The sequence below is a fragment of the Pleurodeles waltl genome, chromosome 12 (genome assembly GCF_031143425.1).
Source record: "Pleurodeles waltl isolate 20211129_DDA chromosome 12, aPleWal1.hap1.20221129, whole genome shotgun sequence".
NCBI lineage: Eukaryota > Metazoa > Chordata > Amphibia > Caudata > Salamandridae > Pleurodeles > Pleurodeles waltl.
In genome coordinates, this window is record NC_090451.1 from 136,411,285 (window position 1) to 136,438,828 (window position 27,544).

General features: G+C 47.2%; 1 long non-coding RNA gene across 1 annotated transcript in view; it reads left to right on the forward strand.

The window, feature by feature from the left end:
- Positions 1-15,262: 15,262 nt before the first annotated feature.
- LOC138267567 (uncharacterized) overlaps positions 15,263-27,544 on the forward strand; it is a 31,121-nt gene continuing 18,839 nt past the window's right edge. Inside the window, exon 1 of the long non-coding RNA XR_011199823.1 lies at positions 15,263-15,315. This is a non-coding gene — a long non-coding RNA (uncharacterized lncRNA). The remainder of the gene's footprint in view (positions 15,316-27,544) is intronic.

Consider the following 27,544-nt stretch of genomic DNA (forward strand, 5'->3'; position numbering starts at 1 on the left):
CACTCATCCCTATGCCAAGCCCTGCATGCCGTACCAATGCATGGACACCACTCACAGACCTACATGGACACCTATCACTAAAGCATGCACACTAGAGAGCGTCAGCTAGCCCACCACACACCATCTTACACAAGTGAAAGCTGCCAGGGCAAATACAACCAAAGAATGCAAGCCTCAGATGCACAATATTTCACACACAGAAACAATAACACATCATTTACATCTCCACAGGTATCCCAGACAGTGTCACTGGAGAGGAGGTGCTAGCAATATCCAGTCCTCCAACTGAAGAGGCCCATAGTAATGACAGCAACTCTGGTTGCCTGGATCTGGATGACCAACCTGGCCCATCAGGGACTTCTGGACAGTCGGTTACCCAAGCCCAGTCACAGACAACCACAGAGCCTCCCCCATCTGGAAACACCACCACAGCACCCACACAACATACTCACACCTCTGTCCCCAGGACACGTCAATCAGCAGTGTGTCCACCTCTACAGGGACCCCAGGGCACACCTCAAACTTATGACAGTTAGGGACCTTTAGTCAGTGGGCCCCAGATTCAGGGGACAGAGGCACAGGAGAACAGGGAAACTGGGATGAGTGCTGTGCACCAGGGGGAGGACAGTCCAGGGAACCAACTCTCCAGAAAGCACTTGCAGAGATCCTGGGAGCATACCAACATTCCCAGGACACAATGGGCCAGATCCTGGACAATGTGCAGGAGAACAGGCGGCTGCAGGAGGGACAGAACCAGGGGATCAGGGAGGACTTGCAGGCCATCAACACCACCCTGGTCTCCATAGCAGGGGTGCTGGCAGACATGGGCAATATTATGAGGTAGGCAGTATCACAACAGTGTGCCCCTGCCACTAGCCAGACATCTGAACTGCCTTCCACCTCCGCTGCCGCTAGTGGACAAGAGGCCCCGCCACAGGACTCACAGGCCTCCAGCACCCCTCCCCCTGCAGAAGGAGAACCACCCCGCAAGCATTCCCTGCAATCCAGGCAGAAGAAAAACACTTTTTCCAAGACCCCACCAGGAAATGACTCACCTGATTGTCACCTTTGTGTCCCACTCTGTCACCCTGTCCATCTTGAACTGCCATTGCTCCCCTTCCTATGTCCCCATGGACAATGCACCTGTGCTACAGACTGGAACTATACCATGGAAATTCTTCCATCATCACCCCATCCCATTGCACTTGCCCCTCAATATCTTAGAACTTCAATAAAAACCCTTGAAAAAAATAGAAGTATGGAGTATGTCACATTTTTAAAGTATGTATACATTTAACCATGTACAAACATTGCAATTCAACTGTACGGTAAATGAGCACATATGAAAGACATGTAGTTGGTTGCAGTGATCACACCAGGAGCTATTGTGAGACCACAACATCTGTAAAATGAATTGCCAAAGGGTACAGTAAGTGGATATAGAAGTGGGAAATAATAGCATGCCAGTGGCAAAGAATTTCAACATAATGACATGTGAAGTAACACTGTCTTACCTATATGTCATTGGAAATATTGCCTGATCACTGCTTTTCTGTTGTCCTCATCCTCTGCCTCCTCATCCTCACTGTCCACAAGGTCCACTGCTGCCACACAGGCATCTCCAGCCTCCTCCTCCTGTAGAAAAGGCACATGACGTCTCATGGCAAGGTTGTGCAACATGCAGCATGTTACTATTATATGGCAGACCTTCTTGGGTGAGAAGCACAGGGATCCACCTGTTAAATGGAGGCACCGACTGGCCTTCAGGAGGCCAAAGGTTCTTTCTATGATCCTTCTGATTTGCCCATATGCCTCATTATAACATTCTTCTGCCCTTGTCCAGGCATTCCTCACAGGGGTCAGAAGCCATGATAGGTTTAGGTAACCAGAGTCACCTGCAAATATTGAGGGAGAACATTTAGCCACACACTATCCCATATGGCCCACAACATACCCATACACCAACATCTACTGGGTGGGAACAAGGGCTCACCTATTAGCCACACCCTGTGCCTCTGTAGTTGGCCCATCACATTTGGGATGCTGCTATTCCTGAGGACAACGGCATCATTCACCAAACCAGGATACTTAGCATTGACATGGGAGATGTACTGGTCCACCAAGCACACCATCTGTACATTCATTGAGTGAAAACTCTTACGATTTCTGTTCACCTGTTCATTTTGACTGGGGGGGACAATTGCAATATGTGTTCCCTCAATCACACCAATTATGTTGGGGATATGTCCCATTGCATAGAACTCTGCCTTCACTGTGGCCAAATCTTCCACCTGGGGAAATACAATGTAGCTGCACATGTGTTTAATCAGGGCATACAACACTCTGGCCAGACTAATAAGAACATTGGCTGTGACATTCCGGCTGCCAAGCTCACTGTCACTTGGAAAGAAGCAGTTGCCAGGAAATGGAGCACTGAAAGAACTTGCACAAGAGGGGGGGGTCCCAGTGGGGTGACGGATATCAGATATCAGGTCAGGCTCCAATTGGGGTCACAGCTCTGTGATTGTGGCCCTGTCAAGTCTATATGTGAGGATTATGTGCCTGTCCTCCATTGTTGCCAAGTCAGCCAGGGTTCTGTACACGGGGGTAGGTCTCCATCTCCTATTCATCTACAATGGTAGCATTCTAAGGGACAAAAGAGTGAGGAGCCGGTCACAAACTGAACAAGGGGCTACAAAAATACAATGCATGCTGTCAAATTGTAATGGGTCAGTGAGAATTGATCTGTATGTCTAAATGTAAACAGTGATGCAGTAATTATCCAGGGCCTGCCCCCCCCCCCCCACCCCAACCCTTAAATGGTGTCCACCTGTCCTGTGGAGGGACAGGTGGAAGAGAGGTAATTCTACTGATGTTGTGCACATTGCGGGAGGTGGTCTGCAACCTCCGTGCAACTCCTTGTTGGTTAACATTGGGCTCTATGGGTTGCAGTGGCCAATGGTGATGTGCGCCGGCAGTGACGGTATGCATCGCTGTGGACGTGACTGTCATTTTCTATCATATTCCTCATGTGCTACCTTCAACCGGAGAGGACCTACACTGCATGTGCTGCTGTGACCTGTGTCTGGAACCTACCATTGCCCGTGTGACTGGGGAAAGGGCACCTGCCTTCACTTTGGCGGAGTTGGAGAGACTGGTGGATGGGGTCCTTCCCTGTACGGACTGCTGTATGGGCCTTCAGACTAACAGGTGAGTACACTGTGAGCACGCTGCATGTGGCATGAATGCATGGAGTGGTGTGTGAAGGCATCGTGTAAGAGGGGTGGGTGGATGTCCCCTGGGCAGCGTACAGGTTGTGTGCTGGGCCATGTGTGTGTAAATGGTAGTGTGTGATGTGTAGGGGTATGGTGGGCTATAAGTGTAATAGGCAGGACTGTCTGACTAATACTATTTTCTTGTGTGTATTCCCTCTGCAGGTCAGCGTCCACCAAAAGAAGGGTATATGGCATGTCATCGCCAAGGACATGCAGACTTTGGGGGTCTGTGGCAGGCAGAGCACCCACTGTCGGAAACGGTGGGAGGACCTGAGACACTGGGCACGGAAGACGGCAGAGGCCCAGCTGGGGGTGCCCGTCAAACCCTGACTCCCCTGATGGCCTGCATACTGGTGGTGGCCTATTCTGAGCTAGATTGGCACTTGGGGGCATCACAGCAGCTCAAGGGGGTGAGTACAGTGCCTATCATTACTACTTACACATGGTAGGGTGGTTTCCGTGTGTGGGATGTTAAAGTGGGTGCCCCAAGACCAGGCCTGACATTGCATCTCCTTCGCCTCAGGCCCTGCCCCAGTTAGCCCTTCTGCCCTGCGTGAGAAGGCTATTGACCTCCTGCGATCCATCTCTGTAGGGCAGTCAACCATTGTGAATGCCATCCAAGGGCTGGCAGCCCAGATGCAACAGACTAATGCATTCCCGGAGGGCATTCACACTGGCTTGGCGGCCCAACAGAGATCAATCCAGGCTCTGGTCTCCTCTCTGATGGCAGCCATTTGTCCCTGTTTCCACCCTACCCTCTCCAACATCCTCTTCCCAATCCCATTTCCCTCAACCCCAACCTATCCCATGCACACAGGCAGACAAGCATGCACACAAGACAACACACAAGAGTGGCATAGGCAAACACAAGCACCACACATCATCCCGCAGGCACTCACACAAGCACCATCCAGATGCAGACATACCAAAATCCACAATTTCCACTGTCTATCCCTCCTTCTCCCCCATCTCCCTCCCAGTTCCGTCTACACTCACATTTGCATGCACTATCTCCTCATCCACTACCAGCATCACCACCATACCTAGCAGAACACACACCTCACTGGCAGACACCTCACAACAGCCATGCACACGTCTCCTGTGTCCTCTCCCACTGTGTCTGACCCCTCCTAAAGTACACAAACACTCAGACACCCAACAACCATCCACCTCACAACAGCATCCAGCCCATGCACCTGCACCCAAAATCAGCAGACAGACACATCCTACAACCACTCCCCTCTTACTCCACTCCAAAACCTTCTCCCTCTTCCCGCCCCAATGTCCCTAAAAAGCTTTTCCTATCCACCATTTACCTCTTTCCTACCACTCCCCCTGTCCTGCACATCTGGCCAGGGTGGCAAAAACCCAGCCAAGCACCTCAGCCACCCAGTCCACAGGCCCAGTAGTCACCACACCCACTTGTGATGGGAAAGGATCCTGTGCACATGTCCTGAAGGTGATGGAGCCAGCACCAGGTAGCCTTAAGGGTAAGGAGCCTGTCCCAGCTGCTTCCAGGAAGACCAAGGAGCCAGCACCAGCAGGCAGGAAGGGCAAGGGGCCTGGGGCTGGACGTCTGACGGAGCCCCCACCAACCGCCAACCATGGTTGTGTAGCCATCCGAGGCAGCAGGGGATGGGCTGGAGCCTCCCCCCACCAGCAGCAGCACCACCACCACCGGTGGGCAGCCATCCGAAGCTGCAGGGGTTGGGCTGGAGCTTCCCCCCCCCTCCAGCAGCAGCACCACCACCATGTAGCAGCCGCCTGAGGCTGCAGGGGATGGGCAGGCGCTTCCCCCCACCAGTGGCTGCAGCAGTACCACTACCACCACTGAGCAGCTGTCACCACCGGCAGACGGTATGTAGTCCTGCATCCATGGGCTGCTGTGCGGCCTGCCCCCTGCAAATCCAGTGGGTATGACACCCACCTGAGAGACTGTGACCTTGCACTCCCCAGGATCAAGAGCACAGGGCACGATGCCCCCTCCAGAACCAGTGGGTAACACACCCACCAACCCAAGCCTCCCCAGGATCAAGAGCACAGGGCACGCTGCCCCCTCCAGAACCAGTGGGTAAGATACCCACCAATCTCAGCCTCCCCAGGATCAAAAGCACAGGGCATAATGCCCCCACCAGAACCAATGGGAAGACACCCACCAAACAATACGCTTATCCAAAGTTTTACTGGTTATGTCACAAAAAACAAGTTCTTAAAATCCAATAGTTATATGCAGCCGAAATTGCAGACTGAGAATGATCCTTTCACCTTGAAATCCAAATGAAAAGTGACCAGGAGATGGGCAAAGCTTGAGAGGAACCTTCTGAACAGAAGGAGGAAGTTAGTCTCTGAGGCGCTTCTTCCCTATTGAGAAAAAAAAGAAAAGTAAAATATATTTAAAAAAATGCTTTTTGCACTTAACCTGAACTGTCCATTCAAGTAGAATATTAACTCTAGGTTTTTTTTAGTTGATTTTAGCTGCTTCTCTAGTAGAAACTCTACTCAAGAAGGTGCCACAGCTGCTAGCAATCACTGGTGTCACAAAATTGTGCTGAAAGGCTCTGTTGTGACCGAACATCACACTAGTAGGTGGCAAATCTTGTTTGCACACGTGAGTGAGCGTTTAAGGAGCCTTTCATGCACCAATGGGAATATAATTCTGCCAAACTCTGGATGGCAGAATTTGACAGAAACTCCTTGTAACATGGAGTTACCTAACTTTTGCCAAATCCGTGAGAGTGAATTCTATTTCCACCCAAGCCTAACCTGAACTCAGACTGAGAGAGTCCTGAACCCCCAAGAGGTGTGCCACCAGTCCTGGGCCCCTGGTTGTGGTGCTAAAAGTACCCACATGGACAAATACCAAAACTGTGGATTAAAAAAATTTCCCAAAAACTGCCTTGAGAAACAGGCAGAGACTGGGATCAACCTGCATTGCCCAAGATGCATTGCTGGTTGGATTGACTTTGCAGCTTTTCCTGCTATGTTTTCCACTCCAGCAAATCCTTTTCAGCTATCCTTCACTACAGGGTAGTCCAGCATTGTGGAACTGTCTTAAGCTACAGTCCTCTGCCTCGTTCTACTGGATATTTTTGACTGCTATTTCAGATACTAAATTCAAATGTAGAAATCTTCACCTCGACTTCGACCTAAGGCTATCCAACAATGACACTTACTCCCTGGACACTACCTGCAACCTTGGCCTGCTAAACTTTTCTTTCTCAGACACTTTTTCTTAGAACAAATTCTAAGTCCAAACGTAAGCCCTGACAGGACTCAATGCACCTCTTGTATCCGTACCAAACTCCATCAGGGTCAGCCATAGTTTTTGACTTAGACCTGGTCTTTCATGACTAGGGGGGTCATTCTGACCCCGGCGGTCTAAGACCGCCGGGGCCAGGGTCGGCGGGAGCACCGCCGACAGGCCGGCGGTGCCCCGCAGGGCATTCTGACCGCGGCGGTTCAGCCGCGGCCAGAAAGGGTAAACCGGCGGTCTCCCGCCGGTTTACCGCTGCCCTTAGAATCCCCCATGGCGGCGCAGCTTGCTGCACCGCCATGGGGGATTCTGACACCCCCTACCGCCATCCTGTTCCTGGCGGTTCGCCCGCCAGGAACAGGATGGCGGTAGGGGGTGCCGCGGGGCCCCTGGGGGCCCCTGCCGTGCCCATGCCAATGGCATGGGCACGGCAGGGCCACCCGTAAGAGGGCCCCACAAAGTATTTCAGTGTCTGCCTAGCAGACACTGAAATACGCGACGGGTGCAACTGCACCCGTCGCACCTTCCCACTCCGCCGGCTCAATTCTGTGCCGGCATCATAGTGGGAAGGTTGATTTGCCCTGGGCTGGCGGGCGGCCTTTTGGCGGCCGCCCGCCAGCCCAGGGCAAATGTCAGAATCACCACAGCGGTCTTTCGACCGCGGTGCGGTGTTCTGACGGCGGTACCTTGGCGGACGGCCTCCGCCGTCCGCCAAGGTTAGAATTAGGGCCTAGATGTCCATAGTTGGCACTTTGATCTTTTAGTTGCCAGTTTCCACTAAAAACTTTAAACAATCATAGCTTTTGTTCTACTGATAGGATTTTTGTCATCTTGGCATCACATGATTTATAAAATGTACTCTGTTTCTCTGAATGTGTTTGCTTGTGTTGTAGTTTCACTTTATTGTGTGCTCCATAAATTCTTTACACATTGCCTTCAAGTTAAGCCTGACTGTTTTTTGTGCCAAGCTACGAAGGGTTAAGCATGTTCATTTAGTGTCTTTTTGTGAGTCACCTTGCAAGGTATAGAGGCTGTTGCTTGACCTGGGTTAACACCCCAGTCAACCAGCAACCCAATTACTCACAACTGCCATAGGCAATAATATTCCAAAAGCTAGCTGTATCTCTGTTTTGCCTTGATGAGATCTTTATAGTTGGCCTCTTCCCATTTCATCTTGCTTATTTATAAAGTGTGCCTGACACGTGCCCTAGTGGATTGTAGCGCAGTAGGAATGAATGCTTTTATTGCTGTAATGAGCCTAGAGTTTACTTTGACAGTCTTTAGTCATAGTATACCACAGATAACTCATTGTCTTTTTTGGGGTTCCTAGAATTAGGTGCATATCAAAAAAGTTGTTTTAATTGGGTAAACCAGAGATTGTAAATCTTAGAAATGGGGATATCATCTCATGGAAGTTTCACAGAGGGGCACTAACTAAATAAAAGTTATCATGTATGCTTGCCAGAACCTAGTCATTCACTGAGATTCTGGGCCATTTAATAAATCTATATCTATTCCCAGTTTTAGGTTGCGCCCAAGTTGGTCCACTATAATTAGAAAAGACCAAAAGCACAGCAGTACTCCTAGTGAGATTCAGCAAATTGTGGTCACTCTCTGCTCTAAGTGCCACTTCAAAATCAATCATTTTGGCCCAGATTGCAAGGTGCAATGAAATATTTCTTCTCCTAGATTGCTTGCTCCTGGTCTTGTTTTGGGGTTTCTTCTTTGTGTTCCAGTTCTGGACTCTGCATTCTGCTTGGGTCCACGTCTGTAGCCTGCAGGGTAGAAGGTTTTTCCTCTCTATTTTTGTTACCTAGACTTGATAATCTGAAGCCTGTGATTGCCTTTGAGAGGGTCAGGCTCTATCTCTGCAACCGAAGGATTGTCAAGTCATCGCCTAGAAGACCTGCTCTTTACTCAAACTACCTTATCCAATCTGGTTAAAGTGCAATGTTTGTGAACTAAAAAAAACAGTTTCTTCCTCCCTGAGGGTCTCCGCATCATTAAATCCAATAAAGCAGGCGCTCTGCAAAAAGGTATCTGGCTATGCAGAACTCATCATCAGATACAACCTGCAGCCTTCCCATGCTGAAGGATTATGAGCTCTTAATAAGAGACTAAGGGCCTAATTTAAAATTTGGCAGCTGGCCTGTTTCTTAATCAGGGTGACAGAGGTGCCATCCACCAAATAGAGAAGTGACTGCAAAGCAGGCAGTCATGTCTTTAAGTATTGACACATCACAGCAGATCCAGTCAATGTTTTGTGAAGCTTAGTGTAATGCTCCTTCAACATGATGGAGCCATGAACCATACAGTTTTCTTTTCGGAAAATACAAAATAATGTTCTCCTTGCCATTGGAACCCTTTTCCATGACGAGTGGAGCGTTATAGTTTCCATTGCCCCTTCCCGCCAGTGTTTCTTGGAAATACCTGACTGTGAAACCTGACCTCTAATTTCTCCCATCTAAACAGGGTGGGTGGTATTACAGGCATGCATCTGAGACCCTTACCTACCTGGACATCTGACTGGTTTAATTACAGTAGAGATGGAGTAGTCTCTGCCTTGCTTAAACCTGTGGTCCACCTGCATCTAAATCGGGCAGGATGACCATATTCTTGCATGTAAGGACACTCACTGTTACTTACTACCAATAACTAAATTAAGCCCTATCTTGGAAAGTAAAAATTTTGACTGAGCGAAGGCATCAACATTTTCCACCCAGCAAGACTTTCCTAGGTGCAAAATCTGAACTTTTCCAGCTCTGAGCTTTCCCCTTAAACACCAATGGATTTAGTGGGACTTCATCTAATACCTATCCGACTTTGTGAAGAGTTATTTGGATACAGCCTACTGCCTTGCCGCATGGAAGGATTTTGACTTTGATTTCAGAGTTGAAGTCCCAAGGTAAAACCTCTTATCCGGTGAAGCTGCTTGATGTGTCAGACCTGTGCTCCATCACAGAGTGCCTCAAATCACACCTAGGTCCCAGTCTACCGAGATATTGATTACCATTGACACTTTATGGTTTTCACTTAAATCTTCTAAAATTCATATTTCTGATTGTTTTTTTAAATTCTAATCTAATTTTCTCATTTGGAGTGAGAGTTTTATTGTGTCGTTTTTGAATTTAGACTATTTTGGTCTTTCTAAATCCATGACACATATTTGTAAGTTGAACATGTTTCCTTTGTGCCACAGACACCAAGGGTTGAGTTCAGGTTTAAATATCTAAAACATTTAAATTGACTTAGCAGGGTAAGTGACCTTATTACTTTTAGTGGACTCCATTATCCCAACTAATAATCCACTTTCACACATTGGTTTTCAGAGATGGGATCTAGAATTTGTAATTATGGGTACCACTTAGCTTTTGAAATGACATTAAAAATGCAGTGATTTCATTGAAAACAAAATATTTGATTTTTAATTGGCATTAGGGTCATTTTTGAGTTTGCCAAATTATTTTTCATTCAATTCTTTGCAATGTGAATGTTTTTGAGGATCTGTGGGGAGTTCTGGCTACCATGGTTAGTCTTACAGTGGTGGCGATGAACGGCATGTGCAAGCAAAGAAGCTGAAGGTGGGCCTGAATGCCAGGAAGGTGGATTATGAAAATGCCCTAAGTGCTTACGGAGAGATTTGCTAGCTACAGATCTCCACAGAGGTAATTTTGGGGGAAAGCTCTGCCAAGAATCAAGGTGTTTCGGCAGCGCATCTATTAAAGAAAATATAGCAAAGGAGTAAGGAAGCAGCCTTGTTTTAAACCACAACATTTTTTAATTGAGTAATACAAGGCCTTTTTATATTCATTTGAACCAAGATCTCATTATGTAGTTTTATCAAAAAGTGTACTATCTATTCCCCAGTCCTTCATTTCTTCCCATAGTTGATTTTTTTGTCAGTTTTATCAAAGACCTAGGCATTATACTATGGGCTGACATGTAGTACATTTCATAATTTGTGCCTCTAAACCCCCACACTCCATGGGATTAAACAGTATATGTAGTGGCACAAGTTTTGTCCCCACGTCCCATATCAAGTTTGCAAGTATACTGTTCTTATCTTTGAAGAAACAATAATGGAGGCAAACCGACTGCATCCAAAAGAATTCAATAGATGTGGCAAAACAAGCATTTTCTCTGTGTTTATCCTACCTTTCAGAGAGAACAGCAATGCTTTCCATAACTTGCTAGATTTCCTCATCACCTCTAACACCTGTTGATATTGGATTAATCAATGATGATGCACACGCCAGCAAAACACCTTTATACATAAATACAATTTTTTTTTATACACAAAGTAACATCACCTGCTAGATTCCACCATCATGAACTCTCCATCAACCCCAGCAGGTAGGTATATGGAGAGGCAGGCTGTGCGGCCCAGGCTTTAAGCTTAATGCCTGACAGGTCTCTGGTGGGGTAACACTTAACTGACAGCCAAAAGTACAAACAGGGAAGCTTAGATCCGATCCCACTTATAAGCAGCCACACAACAACGGTCCCCGTATATTTGCCCCAGTAAAGCACAGTTAGCCAGAGGGATGCATGCATTCCCAATACACCATAAAGTTACATGCCTTATGTAGTTAGGTACACTTAGCCAATCAGGACAAAGCATAGACAGCACAGGCAGTGACCATGTGCCCCTCAGGTTGGACATTTGGACAGGTACTCGCTGGCACACATTGTGTCAACGTCAGGTCGAGGCCCACATGCATACACTATCGGGAATTTTATTTATAACTCCTTGACAAATGTTCACAATTTTTAACAAGGAAGGAATGTTTTTAAGACTGTCACACCCAGAGAAATGTATAAAACATGCTTCAATTTAATGTACAGTGAGAGACAGTCCTCAGACCTTTCCTGGCACAATCTTTAATTAAACAGTTTCCTGTTTTGCCAGTAGCCTCTTGTGTTTTAAGGTAAATTCCCATTTGAGTAACAATCCTTTGCTGGGTTTCCTTCTATTAATACCTCACTTGGGTGATATACAGTCACTCCAAGATATTCGCAACAGTCAAATCTCCACTCAAGTCTCATTGACAGGCTGAATTGTGCTTTATTACATACATTGGATGTACAGGGAACAAATAGGACTTGTTCCAGGTGACCCACAACCCCGAATGGTCTCCAACGACTTCAAGTATAGTGAAGATTTCTGCTAGTGCCTGAAGACCACCCTGAAAATAAATCAGGGCATCATCGGTATGTAGTGGAATAATTAGCAATTTGCCTCATAATCGAATAACCACATTCTCCTCTTTAACAGGAATGCCAATGGTCCCATTGCAATTGCAACCATGAGAAGTAACAATGAGCACCCTTGTCTTTCACCCCTGTTTATAGGGAAGGGTCCTGATTTTGTCAGGCCCATGTGCACTCTGAAACCTAGATCAGTATGCAAAGTCTGGATCCACCTGCGATAGTACAGCCTCATGCCCATTCTCTGCGATACTTGCATATGGTACAGTCAAGCCAGGGTATCAAAAACTCTTTCTGAGTCTAGAGAACTTTCTATTTGTTATGATTCCCTCTCCCCATTTGGACAGTTCCTAACAGGGTAAACGAGCAACACAGGTTCAGAAAACATTTTCTCCCACAAATACATTTTGATCTGGGTGCAACATAGAGTATACCATTTTTAGCAGCCTATTGGCCCGTACTTTCCTCTGTGTTTTTTTTTCTTCTAGCTTAAGTAATGCCAGTGGCCGTTAGGAGATAAAATCTACCCTGTTTTATGAAAACCACTGTGAGTTCCTCTTTCATGTAGCCCAAAAAGGTTTCCTAAGTTGCTAGCCTCCTCCTATATTTTAGGATGTTTCAGGTCCAGTACAACCATGTATGTGCTATAAAACACGGTTGAGAGGTCATATATCCCTGGAGGTTTAGAGGGCACCTCAGATTTTCTTTAAGTTCAGGGGCTCATCTAATGTTTGACTTTGCCATAATTCAGTCCTACAGATCTCCCCATCCATAATGACAATGTCCATGTCCAGCCCCATCTTGATGCCATGTGAGGTCTTTATGCAAATACCCATTAATACCACCTTAAATGCATCCGATTCTAGCAACTCAACACTGGCTGTTCTCATTCTCTTGAAAATAGTGACTATAAGCACTTCCCACCATTTCCCTGAATGGTGTCTCCACCAGTGCACACACATTTATTTGCCATATTGGGATTATGGGTGGGCGTAACTCACATAATCTGTGTCGCCTAATCATGCAGAATTTTAGGGTGGTGTCTTGCACAAGTCGTGCCAGAAAAATTATTCTAGTGATGCCATTTATGACAAAGAAAGAAAATAAAAAGCAGCACAAACACAATGTTGCAGTACACAAGCGTGCAACCATTTTGTTTAAGGCCTGCTCCTGCTTAGCCATCCCCTGGTGTTCATGCTCATAGGCCCCATCCAATCCACCCCATTCTGCTCCACTTGTACCCTTTTTTAAATATATGTTCATTTTTTAAATTACTTTTCTATCCCTGTGTTTATTTTTTTTTGTTTTTGTTTTTACCCACCCCACCCAAACCCTGGTTATGGCGCTGCTAAGGCATGCACATCCTGTGGCAGACAGCAGTCTAAAAGGGATGCTCTGGTGCATCTTCTGGTAGTTGGAGGTGGCAGCACTAGTTGTTTTATTTTTTTTACATTTTTTTTTGTTATGTTTTTTATACGCAGCAATACCTCTTCCTCATGCTGGCTGCAGGTAGCAGGCCTGGTCGGGACTAAGGCCTAGCAGAGTGTTGGTAGAGGAGGGGGAGAGTACAGAGTAGCATACACTGCCAAACAGGGGTCTCCCGCACACAGTATATGTAAGTGTGTGTTGAGGTAGCTACTCTATAGTTATAATTAGACTGACCAAAAGGAGGGATTTTATTTGCCCCTTAATTACTTTGCACCCATTTGATGAATATCTGCAAAACCTTGCAGACCTGCCACCCTCAATTCATTGTCAGACTACTGAAAGTTTTGTGATGTTTGGTCAAGGAGGTGCAAAGTAAAGAGGGGTCCCAAAACGGGCTTGAAATCCAAAGCATTTTACATGTACTTTTATATTTCATATAGGTCAAATACGAGCAGTCAGATTTTGCTGAAATTTGGCAGCATTAGATATTAAAAAGCACAGATGATTCTTCTTGGTACTGCAGGTAAATAAAGTATGTATTTCTTAGGTTATAAGGTTTTTCCACTTAGTGATATCTTGTAGCACAATGCTACTAAAAAACTGCGTGTGTAAAGTTTCAGATTTACTACATGAACTGAAAGACCCATTTTGATCAGATGGTAATAGAAACATATAAAAAAAATCTAACAAATAAAATACATCTTAATCTACATAGATTTTCTTAGCATGCTGTCTGGCTCACAAAATGAAACTAGCTAAATAAACCAAACAAAAATAATTTTTCTTACACACCCCTGTGCAACAAAATGAAAACTTTACATAGCTGTCAGCCATGCACACTACTATTTGGAGGACATGTGAATTGACCACTAGGAAAGAAATATTAATCTAAATTTTCATAACAATTGCATTACATTTATTGTGGTGGCACATATAGCACAAAGAATGAACAAGAACGCCTATGTAAACTTTACATGATTATGTAAGCTAATGATCAAATATATAACAAATACAATTGATAAAAAGAGAGAAGTTTAGTAAAATTTGATTGCCACTCTGTAGTTATAGTTAGTATTCCTCAGATACTAGCTCCCTAATCACTTTCCACCCATTTGATGAATCACCACAAAACTTTCTAGACCTGTAGCATTTTATGTAAATGTTTGTGGTGAATCCTTAATGGAGTGCAGAGATAAGGGGGCCCCAAGTGTTTTTTTCCACCAACGTCTTTTCCATCGACTATTGACTATAGACTACAGCTAAATGGATGTACATGACATTCAGCAGGATTCTACATTACAGTGCAGGGATAATAAATAATACATTGTATTTGTATAGGCTTTACTACCCCTGCTGAGTCATTGAAACGCTTTACGGTATGTAGCATGCTACCCAGAGCCTAGTTAGCGGTCAGTCAATTGGTTATTGGGGTTAGTTTTACATGCTGTGTGTGGTGCTCATTTTGTTTGATGCAATTATTAGATGGGGCTATGAGAGGCACTATTTCTAGCTGGAATAAATATTGTTAATGTTTCCAAAGAACTTTGAGACAGATAGGCATGAGATTTTAGAGTAACTTGTATACAGATGAGAAAGACGGAAGGTAGAAAGAAGCAGGAGTAAATTAAAAAAACATAAGTGATGGGAGGTCAGTTTTTCATGCAGGATTTTAAGAGTTACAACAGGTTGAGAATTTTTGCATGCAACTTGTGCATGTAAACCTGCTGAAAGCAACAGTTTCAAAGATACTTCTCATAGTAAAAAAGGAAGCACCGTGACAAAAGCCTCTTTTTATATACCCACTGCACTGTATTGTAGATTATGGAAATGGTATGCTCCATACACAATATATTATGAAAAATGTTTGCAAACATCCAACAACTGAAAAATACAACAAGGAAATTAATATAGACACATTGCAGTAACCATTATTATATTCAGTGCCATGTTTGTCACCTATTCAATGTCTGGTTTGGAAGGCACCATCTCCTTTCACCTGAACCTGCAAAACACCCCACAGAACAGACACCATGTCCAGCAGAATGGATGTGTCCAAGGTCCCAGTCTCCTTCTAGGATCCACCTTGCCTGGTAGTGGAGCACACCTGGCCCTATCCAGAGATGATGCTTTTTGCATACTGCAGTTAAGTTGGTAAGTATGATTTATGTTATAAGGCATTGAAACTTAATGATGTCTGCCACTGCTGTACTTTTTGTTAAACGTATTTAAAAATACAAAAAACAAATAATTTCCCTACCTATTACTACTTAGTGATAATAAGTTACGGGGCCTACGACCTAACTATATCTAGTGCTCTAACATTGAACACAGCCAAAGTGTAGTAAACACAATATGGCAGCCTTTTAATTCTCTAAAAACAGCTGTTATCTAATTATATTCTGGCTAGTTGTTGCCATGTTCCACGCTATAATGCAAAGCTATGACAGAATAACATGGCCCAAAATATAACTAATGCCTATCCGTATTATTGGATTATGGTACCCTTGTTTCACTCATGGTGTGACATGGGCAATGCAATACTTAAATCAGATTTTCAAATGAATTTAAGGCCCCCGTTCATGGCACTGCATTGATTAGTAAATCTGAAGGAACGCAAGGCAGTACAATCCACTGGTTTTGCAGTACTGTGCACACCATAATCTACATTGCTGCTAAGTTTTACATTTATCTATATGCCAGGCTACTGTAGCCACTATACGCTACACTGTTCCACTCTATGCCACTACAATTTACACCTGTCCACTGTACGAAACTCCACTCTACACTATTACACTGTATGCAACGCCGCTATATGCCACTCCAGTCTGTCACTCTACTGTACGCCACTCCACTGGATGCTTCACTATACGCTATCCACTCTGTCTTTCTACTGTATGCCACTCCATTCTACTCTATTCTGCTGTATGCCACTTCACAACACTTCACTACATGCTATTCCATGGTCTGCCTCTCCACTATATGCTACTCCACTCTATGCCACTCCAGTATCTGGCACTCAGCTCTATGCCACTTCATTCTACGCTATTAGATTAAACCCCACTCCATTGTACACCACTCTTCTGTATGCTATTACATTCTATCCCATTCCACTGTATGCCATTCCAGTATACACCACTCCATTAGACTCCAGTATATGCTACTCCACTAAAAAAAAAAATACAGTCTATGCCACTCTACTGTACAACACTCCACTCTACACCACTCCCCACTATTACTCTGCACACAACTCCATTCTATGGCAGTCCACTCTCCACTATTACACTGTATGCAATTCCACTCTATGCCTCTTCAGTAAACTCCATTGCAGTGTACACCACTCTACTGTATGCTATTCCAGTATATGTTATTTCACTGTACGCTATTCCACTGTATGCCACTATTCTACTCTATGCCACTCCAGCTTATCAGTGTATGGCACTTCCCTCTATTGAACTTCATTCTGCGCTATTCATTCAGAGCCTACTCCCATGTACGGCACTGAACTGAATGCTATTGCACTCTACCCCATGCCACTGTATGCCTCTCCAGCCTACCCCACTCCATTATATGCAGCCCCACTGTATGCTACTTCACTATAAACTAGTACACTCTATGCCACTCCACTCTACGCTATTACACTGTACATAATTCCACTCTATGGAAGTCCACTCTACACTATTACACTATATGCAACTAAACTCTACGCCTCTTTAGTGTACGCTACTCCACTGTATTGCACTACTCTATATGCTACTCCAGGAAATGCTATTACACTCTAGCCAATTTTATTGTATGGCACTCCATTCAATGCTATTCCATTGTATGCCACTCTACTATATGCTGAGCCACTCCACGCCAATCCAGTGCATGCCACCCCACTCCATTCTACGGTATTCCATTGAACACCACTTAACTGTATGCCGCTCATCTGTATGCTACTACATTTTATCACATTCCAGTGAACGCCACTCCTGGCTACACCTCTGCACTTTATGCTACTCCACTATATGGTATCCCAGTCTATGCCACTTTTATAGCTCACTTCACTCTACACTGTTCCACTGTATGCCACTCCACTATGCCACTCCAGTGTACACCATTCCACCACTAATTGACTCCAGTCTTAGTCTATTAGATGCCACTCCATTCTATACTACTACACTCTATACCACTCCACTGTATGCTAGTTCATTCTACCCCACTCTACACTACTCCAGTCTACACCACTCCACTGTACGCTATTCTACTGTTATTCTACTTTACGCTATTCCACTCTATGCTGTTCTACTCTACGCCACTCCTCTGTCCTCCACTCTGCTATTTCACTGTACGCCATTCCATTCTACATTATTACACTGTACACAACTTCAATATTTGCCTGCTACTGTACAAAGCCTTATTCGACCTAGTACTGGGCTAGCTCAACCACCGTCTGAGGTTCCACCAGCCTACCAGACACATTTCCTACTCGTTGTCCCTCACGTGCCCACACCCTGAATCTGTTGCAGTCGCAGCAGTAGACGCTCCCCCTACATTGCTTCTAAATCCTGGAACAACCTGCCCCTCCCCCTCCAAACTGCACTCTTTCTCACAGACTTCAGAAGAGGCTCAAGTCCTGGCTTTTCAACAGAGACCTCATACCCCAGCACCCACATACCCCATGGGTGACATTGCTGCACTTTATAAATGATTGAATAATGGTATTCCAACTTACCCACTCCACTGTATCCCATTCCACAGTATGCTATTACTATCTACCCTACCCCACAATACACCCCTCCAGTCTAACCCACTTTAATGTACATCACTTCACTTTACGCTTCTATGCTATGTGCTATTATACTTAACTGTACTCCACACTATATGCTAATACACTGTATGCCACTCCATTGTATGCCGCTCCAGTCAGCACTACTCCACTCTGCTATTTCACTCTATGCTATTCTACTTTATGCCACTCCACTGTACACTACTCCACTCAAACTACTCCAGTGTACTCTTGCCCACTCTACAAAACTCTGCTGAACTCTATGCCACTCTCTTCTAGACTCTAGTCCACCCTATCCCTGTACACTCCGTTCTCCAAATTGGCACTCAACTTTATGCTCGTAGACTCTAGTGTAAAAATCTCTACTACACAACCATTTCCAACACTGCACGACAGCACTCCACTCTACTGAATGAGATGCCACTCCTTTTTAAAACAGTTTCATCAACCCTACGCCACACCATTTCAATATATGCCAGCCCACTCTGTACTCTAATCCACTGTACCCTATTCTACTCCACATATCTACACTATACACAACCCACTCTACGCTCTTCCACCCTTTGCCACTCAGCTCTTCCACTTTCCACTGAACAGTATTTCAAGCTATTCCACTGTACGTTACTTCACTTTACAGTTATCCACTCCATACAACTAGTGTATGTCACTCCACTTTAAGCTTCTCCATTCTATGGCCGTCTCCTGAAATCTATATAATTCCACTCTATAAAAGTCTACCCCACTTCAAGGCACTCTACAACATTCTACTCTACTCCATTCCTGTAAACTCCACTGTCCAAAGCTATACTCCACTCTAAGCCAGTACATTCTAATGTACAACATTCTGTGCCACTATGACACTTTTCTATGTGACACACCACTCCACTCCTCCTGCATGAGACCCCACTCCAATTTATAACAGTTTCATTGACTCTACACTATGCCTGTACGCGTTGCTCCATGCCTATCTAGTAGTACACTCTATTTTACTTTAGGCCATGCTGTTACACCGCTCCGCTAGACTCTACTCCACTGTACAAGACTTTACCTCAGTCTACACTACTATACAATAATCTACTCTAAGTAGCTCCATTGTTTCACACACTGATCCTACCCTATGCAACTCCACCCTACTATACTGTATGCCACTCTCCAACACTTGTGTATAACACTTTTCTCCACTGTACAAGACTGTACTATACTGTATGCCACTTCACAACATTCTACTGCACTCTGATACTCTAGACAATTAACACTCTATGCAACTCTTTGTATGCCATGATACCACACTTTACACCACTCTAAACCAGTATGCCATTGTTTCTACACTGTATGCCAATCTGTTCTACAACACTGTACTGTACACCACTCCACTCTACAAAAAAATAGACTTCACTCTGTTCCACTGTAGTCTACATCACTTTCCAGTGCTGTACGACACCCCACTACAGTACCCTGTTCAACACGGTACTTCAATTTATGACACTTTACTCAACTGTATGCGACTTCACTCTGCTGCATTCCATGCCACTTTACTCTACAACATGCCACTCCACTTTGACACTTTACTCCACTCGACCCTATCCACTCCAGTGTACTCCAATCTACTATACTCCACCCTGCTTCACTTGATGCCATTGGACTACACTCCCCTCTCTGCCGCTCCACTGTCTGACACTCTATTTCACTACATGCAACTCTACTCTACAACACTCTACTCCACTCTATTGGCATCCATTCTACGATGCTGTTCTACATTGTATGACACTCAGACCGGACACCAAACCTATGATATGGCACACCATTATAGCACAGCACTCCTCTGTGTGACACTCTCCTCCACTGCACTTTGACATGCCACTTGATACTTCACTCTGACACTACTTCACCCTACTACACTTTAAAAGGCTCTAGTCTGACATTCCAAAACACTCTACTGTACCCTAGAGTAGTGAGCAATAATTAGTAATGTCTGATTTGTGAGTTGAAAAGCTTGTGTAATGAGGTCTGCTACTAATATTTTTAAGATAGTGGATAAATTGTAAATAAAAGTTGTAACTATAACTTTAGAATTTGTAAAGTCTGTATAGGAAAAATATGTTTTTCTAACTATAACCAAGCTTTAACCTTTGTTGTTTTTATTGTGTATGTGTGTGTAATATATATATTAAACCTAACTGGCAGTCACCAGTAGGTAGTTATAGTTTGGACCATATTTCCAAAGAAAAAGCCTTTTTCAACTTGCCTATATCTTGACACATTTTACGAATCTTCAAGCAATTGTTTTTAAAAACAAAAGTAGGCCGGTGATTTTTGTTGAGCACAGTAAGTTTAGGGATGATCCATCAAGCGGAGGCCAAGAAAAAGGGGACTCAAAAACCGTTGCGTTTCCCATGTTAATTCCCATAGGACCGGTCAACACGTCCACAGCTCGAACCACTAGGTGGAATTATACCAAGTTTGGCAGAAAGCTAGCTGCCGGAACACAGATTGTGCTTATTTTTTGGTGTAAATCCGTTCAAGGGATTAGGAGATATTTAAGGCCAAATAAATTGATATATCTCTGGCCATGAATATTTTGTGAAATTAGGGAATTCTTGTGAATGTGTATGAAAAGAAGTGTTGCAATTGGCTGACCGCAACCTGACTAGAAAGTTGCGATCACCATTTTATTTCATGGGATACGTCCACGGGGGTGAAAATTTAAATTGAAAGTGTCATAAAGGGTCAGGGTGAAGGTATCCTGACACCAAGGGTGTGATATAGGTGTGTGTTAGGGGCAAATGAAACTCTGTGAATTATTCTCAGAATATTTGTGATTATGGAAAAATGTGAAAGAAAATCCAGACTCATTCATACACTAATTCATTCACTCGTGCATGCACTCAGAGGCTCAGGTGCCCACTCACATAGCCATTCAGACCCACTCATAGATTCACACACCCTCTTTCAGATCCTCTCAGACACTCATGCACCCACTCATACATCCACTGACAAAGATGGGCCCAGTAGCAAACCTGCACATGTCCAAAGGCCATGTTTGGCATGGGGTTGGGTGGTTAGGCCATGCATTGCAGCGGTTGGAATAACATATAGGGGGTCATTACACCATTGGCGGTAAAAGTCGCTTACCGCCGTGCAGAAGACTGCCAATACACCGCCGCGGAATTCCACCACAGCTATTATGACACACATCTCGGAATCCGCCGAAATACAGACACCCACACAAGTCCGCCACACCAAAGGTCAGTGTTAAACTGGCGAAAACCAAACCTCCACCTCCACGCCAACAGAAACACGCCCATGCTATTACGACCCACGAATCCACGCGGCGGTCTTTCAACTGCGGTATTCCATTGGCGGTACACACCGCCGTGCTCAAAATACACACACATCTCCAAAACATCGCCACATTGGACAATTAAAAAAACACACACATGATACACATACAAACACCACTCCCACACACCCAACACAATATAAAACACACACCCACATCACCCACAAACACCTATGACCAAAAATTAGTCACGAAGGCCAGAGAGACACCACAGAATAGACAATCCCACCACAAAGAGGCACACAACACCATCACCCACACAACATCCACGCACAAAACACCACACACCACTACACATCACCACACACTTCAACACTGACACCGCCCCACACATCACACTCACCACCCCATGTCATGCCAAAGACACCCCCGCTTTTCCGAGGAGGAGCTCCGGGTCATGGTGGAGGAAATCCTACGGGTAGAGCCACAGCTACTTGGCTCACAGGTGCAGCACACATCCATAGCCTGGAAGATGGAGCTATGGCGCAGAATCGTGGACAGGGTCAACGCTGTGGGACAGCATCCAAGAAATCGGGAGGACATCAGGAAGAGGTGGAACGACCTATGGGGGAAGGTGCGTTCAGCGGTCTCCAGGCACAACATCGCGGTTCAGCGGACTGGTGGCGGACCCCCACCTCCTCCCCCACAACTAACATGGGAACGAGCAAGTCTTGACCATCATGCATCCTGAGGGCCTCGGAGGTGTTGGTGGAGGAATGGAGACTGGTAAGTCAAATCTTAACTATCATATCCCCCACCCTACCTGCATGCTATCACACAAACCACGCTCACCCCCTCCCCTATCACCCAAACTCCTCACTAATGTACTAAGAACACAAACCACACATCCCAACACCAAGCCCTGCATGGCACAACTAAGCATGGACACCCATCACTAAAGCATGCTTACTGCACATACCCATAACAACCCCTAAGCATCATCACACAAGCCCCTACACAGGAATGCTTGCACTGGGGTACACGCACACCCACCCATTGCACACCATGACACACACACACGCAATAATCATGCTCTTATGTCCCTGCAGGATCACAAAGGACCGTCACCACACTGGAGGGTCCAGACAACTCCACTCCACCCACAGAAGAGGCCCACAGTGACGATAGCAGCTCTGCCCTACTGGATCCTGATGACCAGCCCGGACCATCGTGGGCCTCGGGACAGTCGGTTCCCCTTGCACAGGCACAGCCCAACACTGACCTTCCACCCTCTGGTAACACCAGCACAGCACCCACCCAGCGGGCCCAAACCTCTGTACCCAGTACAGGTCAATCAGCTGTGTGTCCACCACTACAGGGAACCCAGGTTAACCCACCACCCCAACAACAGGGACCTGGGGGCAGTGGTAGTGGGCACACGGTCCAGGAGACAGAGACACAGGAACACAGGGGAACTGGGAGGGCTGCTGTGTGACAGGGGGCCGACAGGCCAAGGGAACCCACTCTGCACGAGGCCCTCTCCTCCATCATGGGATCATACCACCACTCCCAGGAGACGATGGTGACCGTCCTGATCAAGTTTCAGGAGACCCAGCGCCTGCAGGAGGACCAGTATTTGGGGTTCAGGGAGGAGCTCAGGACCATCAGCTCCGCCTTGGGCACCATCGTAGGGGTTCTGAAGGACATACAGCAGACCTTGAGGGACACCGTGGCACTCCAAGGGGCCCCTGACACTAGCATGGATGATGAACTGCCCACCACCTCCGCCGGCGCTAGTGGACAGGACGCCCCGCCACCGGACCACCACACCAGCACCCCACCCCCTGCAGACGGACAACCACCACGCAAGCGGTCCCTGAGATCCAGGAACAGGACAGAGCAAGATGGCAAGACCCCCGCCAGGAAATGAGACCACCCTGATTGTCCTCCCACTGTCCCACTTTGTTACCCTGTCCATACTTAAACTGCCCCAGCTCCACTTCCTATGCCCATATGGGCAGTGCACCTGTGAGACTAATAGACTGGACTCTGCCATGGACATTCCTCCACCATCACCCATCACCATTTTACAACCCCACTCCATTTTTGAGCACGTAAATAAACACCCTTGAACCACAAAACAATCTGGAATAGGTCTATGATTTGGTAAAATGGATTATCAATGACCGTGTCAAAATGTGTTTCTAGTTGTAAAGGCAACATACCTATGTCACACATCGCAAGTCCTTGAAGGATGCATGCAGATGACACACGTTGGTTAGCACAGCTGTGAAACCGTAATGGAAAGGAACAACTCAGTTACCAAATAATCCTATGAAATTACACACAGGATAGAGGAAGACGTGTGAGAGTGAATGTAATGGTAAAAATTAAAATGCTCTCACCTGTGTGTCACTGGAAATATTGCTGTATGACTGACTCCCTGTTGTCGTTCTCTTCTTCCTCAGCTACCTCCTCATCACTGTCCACAGGCTCCACAGCTGCCACAACAGTCATCTGGACCATCCTCCTGCAGAAAAGGCACCTGGCGTCGCAATGCAAGATTGTGAAGCATCGAGCAGGCGATGATGATCTGGCACACCTTCTAAGGTGAGTAGAATAGGGAACCACCTGTCATATGGAGGCACCTGAACCTGGCCTTCAGGAGGCCGAAGGTGCGTTTGATCACCCTCATACTCCACCCATGGGCCTCATTGTACCGTTCCTCTGCTGGTCCTGGGATTCCTTTTTGGGTCAATAGCCAGGTCAGGTTGGGGTAACCAGAGTCTCCTAATAGCCACACACGGTGCCTCTGGAGTTGACCCATCATATCAGGGATGCTGCTATTCCGCAGGATGTAGGCGTCATGCACTGAGCCAGGAAACATAGCATTTACCTGAGAGATGTACAGGTCTGCCAAACATACCTTCTGTACATTCATGGAATGATAACTCTTCCGGTTCCTGTACATCTGTTCACTCCTGTGGGCGGGACCAGAGCTACATGGGTCCCATCAATAGCACCTATGATGTTGGGGATATGTCCAAGGGCATAGAAGTCACCTTTCACTGCAGCCAAGTCTCCCACCTCAGGGAAAATGATGTATCTCCTTACGTGTTTCAGCAGGGCAGACAACACTCTGGACAGCACGTTGGAAAACATAGGCTGGGACATCCCTGATGCCATGGCCACTGTTGTCTGAAAAGAGCCACTTGCAAGGAAATGGAGCACTGACAGCACCTGCACGTCAGGGGGGATTCCAGTGGGATGGTGGATTGCTGACATCAGGTCTGGCTCCAACTGGGTGCATAGTTCATGGATAGTGGCACGGTCAAACCTGTAGGTGACGATTAAATGTCGCTCCTCCAGTGTCAACAGGTCCACCAGCGGTCAGTACACCGGAGGATTCCGCCATCTTCTCAATTGTCCCAAATAACGGTGCCTAGGAAGGACAACAGCGACCACAGAGTCAACTTTTTTCCAGGTATGTACCCACAGTTACACAGAACACGACACCAAACACAAAACCCTTCCTGTATGTGTGTTGAGTCTAGGCCTAGCTATGTGGGACGCAGAAGTAAATGAAGCCATGTGGGCCCCTGAAATGGTGGCTGCCTGACCTTTAAACTGGGACAATGGGATTGTGGGGTAACTGCGTTGCCGTTGCACACCATCGCAGACCGCGGCGCAATGCTGCATTGGTTAACATTGGACCCTATGGGTCCCAGGAGCCAATGAACAAGTGCGCCGCCGGTGATGATACACACCGCCGCGGACGTCACCGCCATTTTCTATCTGTTCAATCACTAGATACCTGATCTTCGACAGGAGAGGACCTACACTGCAAGTGCTGCTGTGACCTCGGTCTGGAAGCGACGATGGCTGCTGCGTCTGGGGAAAGGGCCCCTGCCTTCACTGCTCAGGATTTGGAGAAACTAGTAGACGGGGTCCTCCCCCAGTACACGCTACTCTACGGTCCTCCAGACCAACGGGTTAGTACACAGGTAGCACGTTGTATGGGCTAGGCCTGGGTGGAGAGGGCTGGTTGTAAGAGGGAAGGGGGCAGAATTCAGGGAACATTAATGCATTTGAATGAATGTGCCACATGGCTAGGGTAGGGAGGGGGGACACTCACATCAACGCGCAGTTGGTAATGACTTCTCTTCTTCCCTTGTGCAAGTCATGTAGGTCAGCGCCCACCAGAAGAAGGACATTTGGCGTGCCATCGCCAAGGGCGTCCGGACCCTGGGAGTCCACCAGAGACTGGGCACCCACTGCCAGAAAAGATGGGAGGACATTCGCCGCTGGAGCAAGAAGGTGGCGGAGGCTCAGCTGGGGATGGCCTCCCAACGTGGGAGGGGTGCCGGTCACACAATGACCCCCCTGATGTTCCGGATCCTGGCGGTGGCCTACCCGAAGTTGGATGGGCGCTTGAGGGCATCACAGCAGACACAAGGGGGTGAGTACAACCTCATTCTGGGTACTTGGCACGCAGTGGAGGGGCTGGCTGAGGGAGGAGGGCTGTGGGTGTACCTAGGCCAGGCAGAAATACGTAGGCTAGGCCCCTCTGAAATGCAGGCCATGTGGCACTCTCCCCTACCGCAGTAGAGTGCCAAGTACAGGTATACATGCCCCTGTGGCATCCATGTGTGCAGATGTCCACCATAGCCATGTAGGCCAGATCCCAGAAATTGCATCTGTAGAGGCCAGGAGCATGGCGTAGTGCAGGGGCTGCTGTGTCTGTATTGTCTGCCAACGGTAGTGGTATGCCATGCACTCAACCTGTCTTTCTTCGGTCTCCTCCCCCCCACCCCCCTTTTTGTGCTCTCCCTGTTCTTTTGTGCATCAGCATCATCAGGCGGAGGTACAGTGGCACCGGAGCACGAGGGAGCTGCATTCCACACGGCCATGGAGGGCCACACCACGGACTCAGAATGCACCAGTGGGACGGAGGGCGAGGGGAGCTTCACGTTGGCCACTGGCTCACCAACCAGCGACACAGACTCATCCGCCGATGGGAGCTCCCTTGTGGTGGCGGCACCATCCGTGTGCCCCACTTCTACAGGTACAGCCGCCACCTCCCCTACCAGCACTGCCCTCCCAGCAGCCCCTCAGCGTTCGCCCTGTGCCCGCTCACCCAGGAGGGTGGGCATCACCTTCGCCCCAGGCACCTCAGGCCCTGCCCCAGTCACCCCTGCTGCCCTCAGTGAGGAGGCCATTGACCTCCTCAGGTCACTCACTGTTGGGCAGTCTACCATTGTGAATGCCATCCAGGGTGTAGAAAGGGAGTTGCAACACGGTAATGCATTCCTGGAGAGCATTCATTCTGGTCAGGCTGTCCTTCAGCGAACCCTGCAATCTCTAGCCTCAGAACTGATGGCAGCCATTGTCCCTGTGTCTAGCCTCCCCCCTCCAACCTCCTCCACCCAGACCTAATCCCCTGTACCCCAGCCCATCCCAAGCACACCATCAGACCAGCATGCACACACCTCAACACACAAAAGTAGCTCAGGCAAACATAGGCACCACACATCCCACAGGCACTCACACAAGCATCACACACATACGGACACAGCAACATCCACTGCCTCCACTGTGTCCCCCTCCTCCTTCTCCCTCCTCCCTCCCAGTGTCGTCTACACTCTCACCTGCATGCACTACATCTACAGGCACCAGGACTCGCACCAGAACACCCAGCACCACACCCCGCTCACCTGCAATCACCACCTCCACTCCCATTTACACGTCCCCTGTGTCCTCTCCTAGTGTGTCTGTGATGCCCCCTCCCAAAGTACACAAACGCGGGCACCCACACACCCAACATCCATGCACCTCACGACAGCCTCCAGTACCTGCACCTGCACCCAAATCACCTAAAGTGACACCTCCTACAACCACCTTCTCTTCCTCCACTCCCAGACCCCCTCCAGCTACCCATCCCAGTGTTCGTCAGAAACTGTCCCTCTGCAAAGTTGACCTTTTTGCCCCCAGCCCCCCTCCAATTCATCAGTCCGGTCGTAGCACCTCAGCCAAAAAGCCTCCAGTACCAGTGGTGTGTGTTTAAGGTGTGTGGAGTGCACCGGCCACCAGGGCAGGCAGTGTGACACGAAGCCAAGGCACTGCCAGTCCACCACCTGTAAAGGCTCTGAAGTTGGAAAGTGGCCAACGGGACCGTGTGAAGACTCCTGGAGGCAAAACAACTCACAGGGGTCCCAGGGGGATTGCAGAGTCAGCTGTGACTCCTCCAAAGGTGGGGAAGGGACAGAGGAAGTCTTCACAGCCTGGTGTGAGCATCACGGCGGAGAAGGGCGGCATCCTTCCTGGCGGCCGGG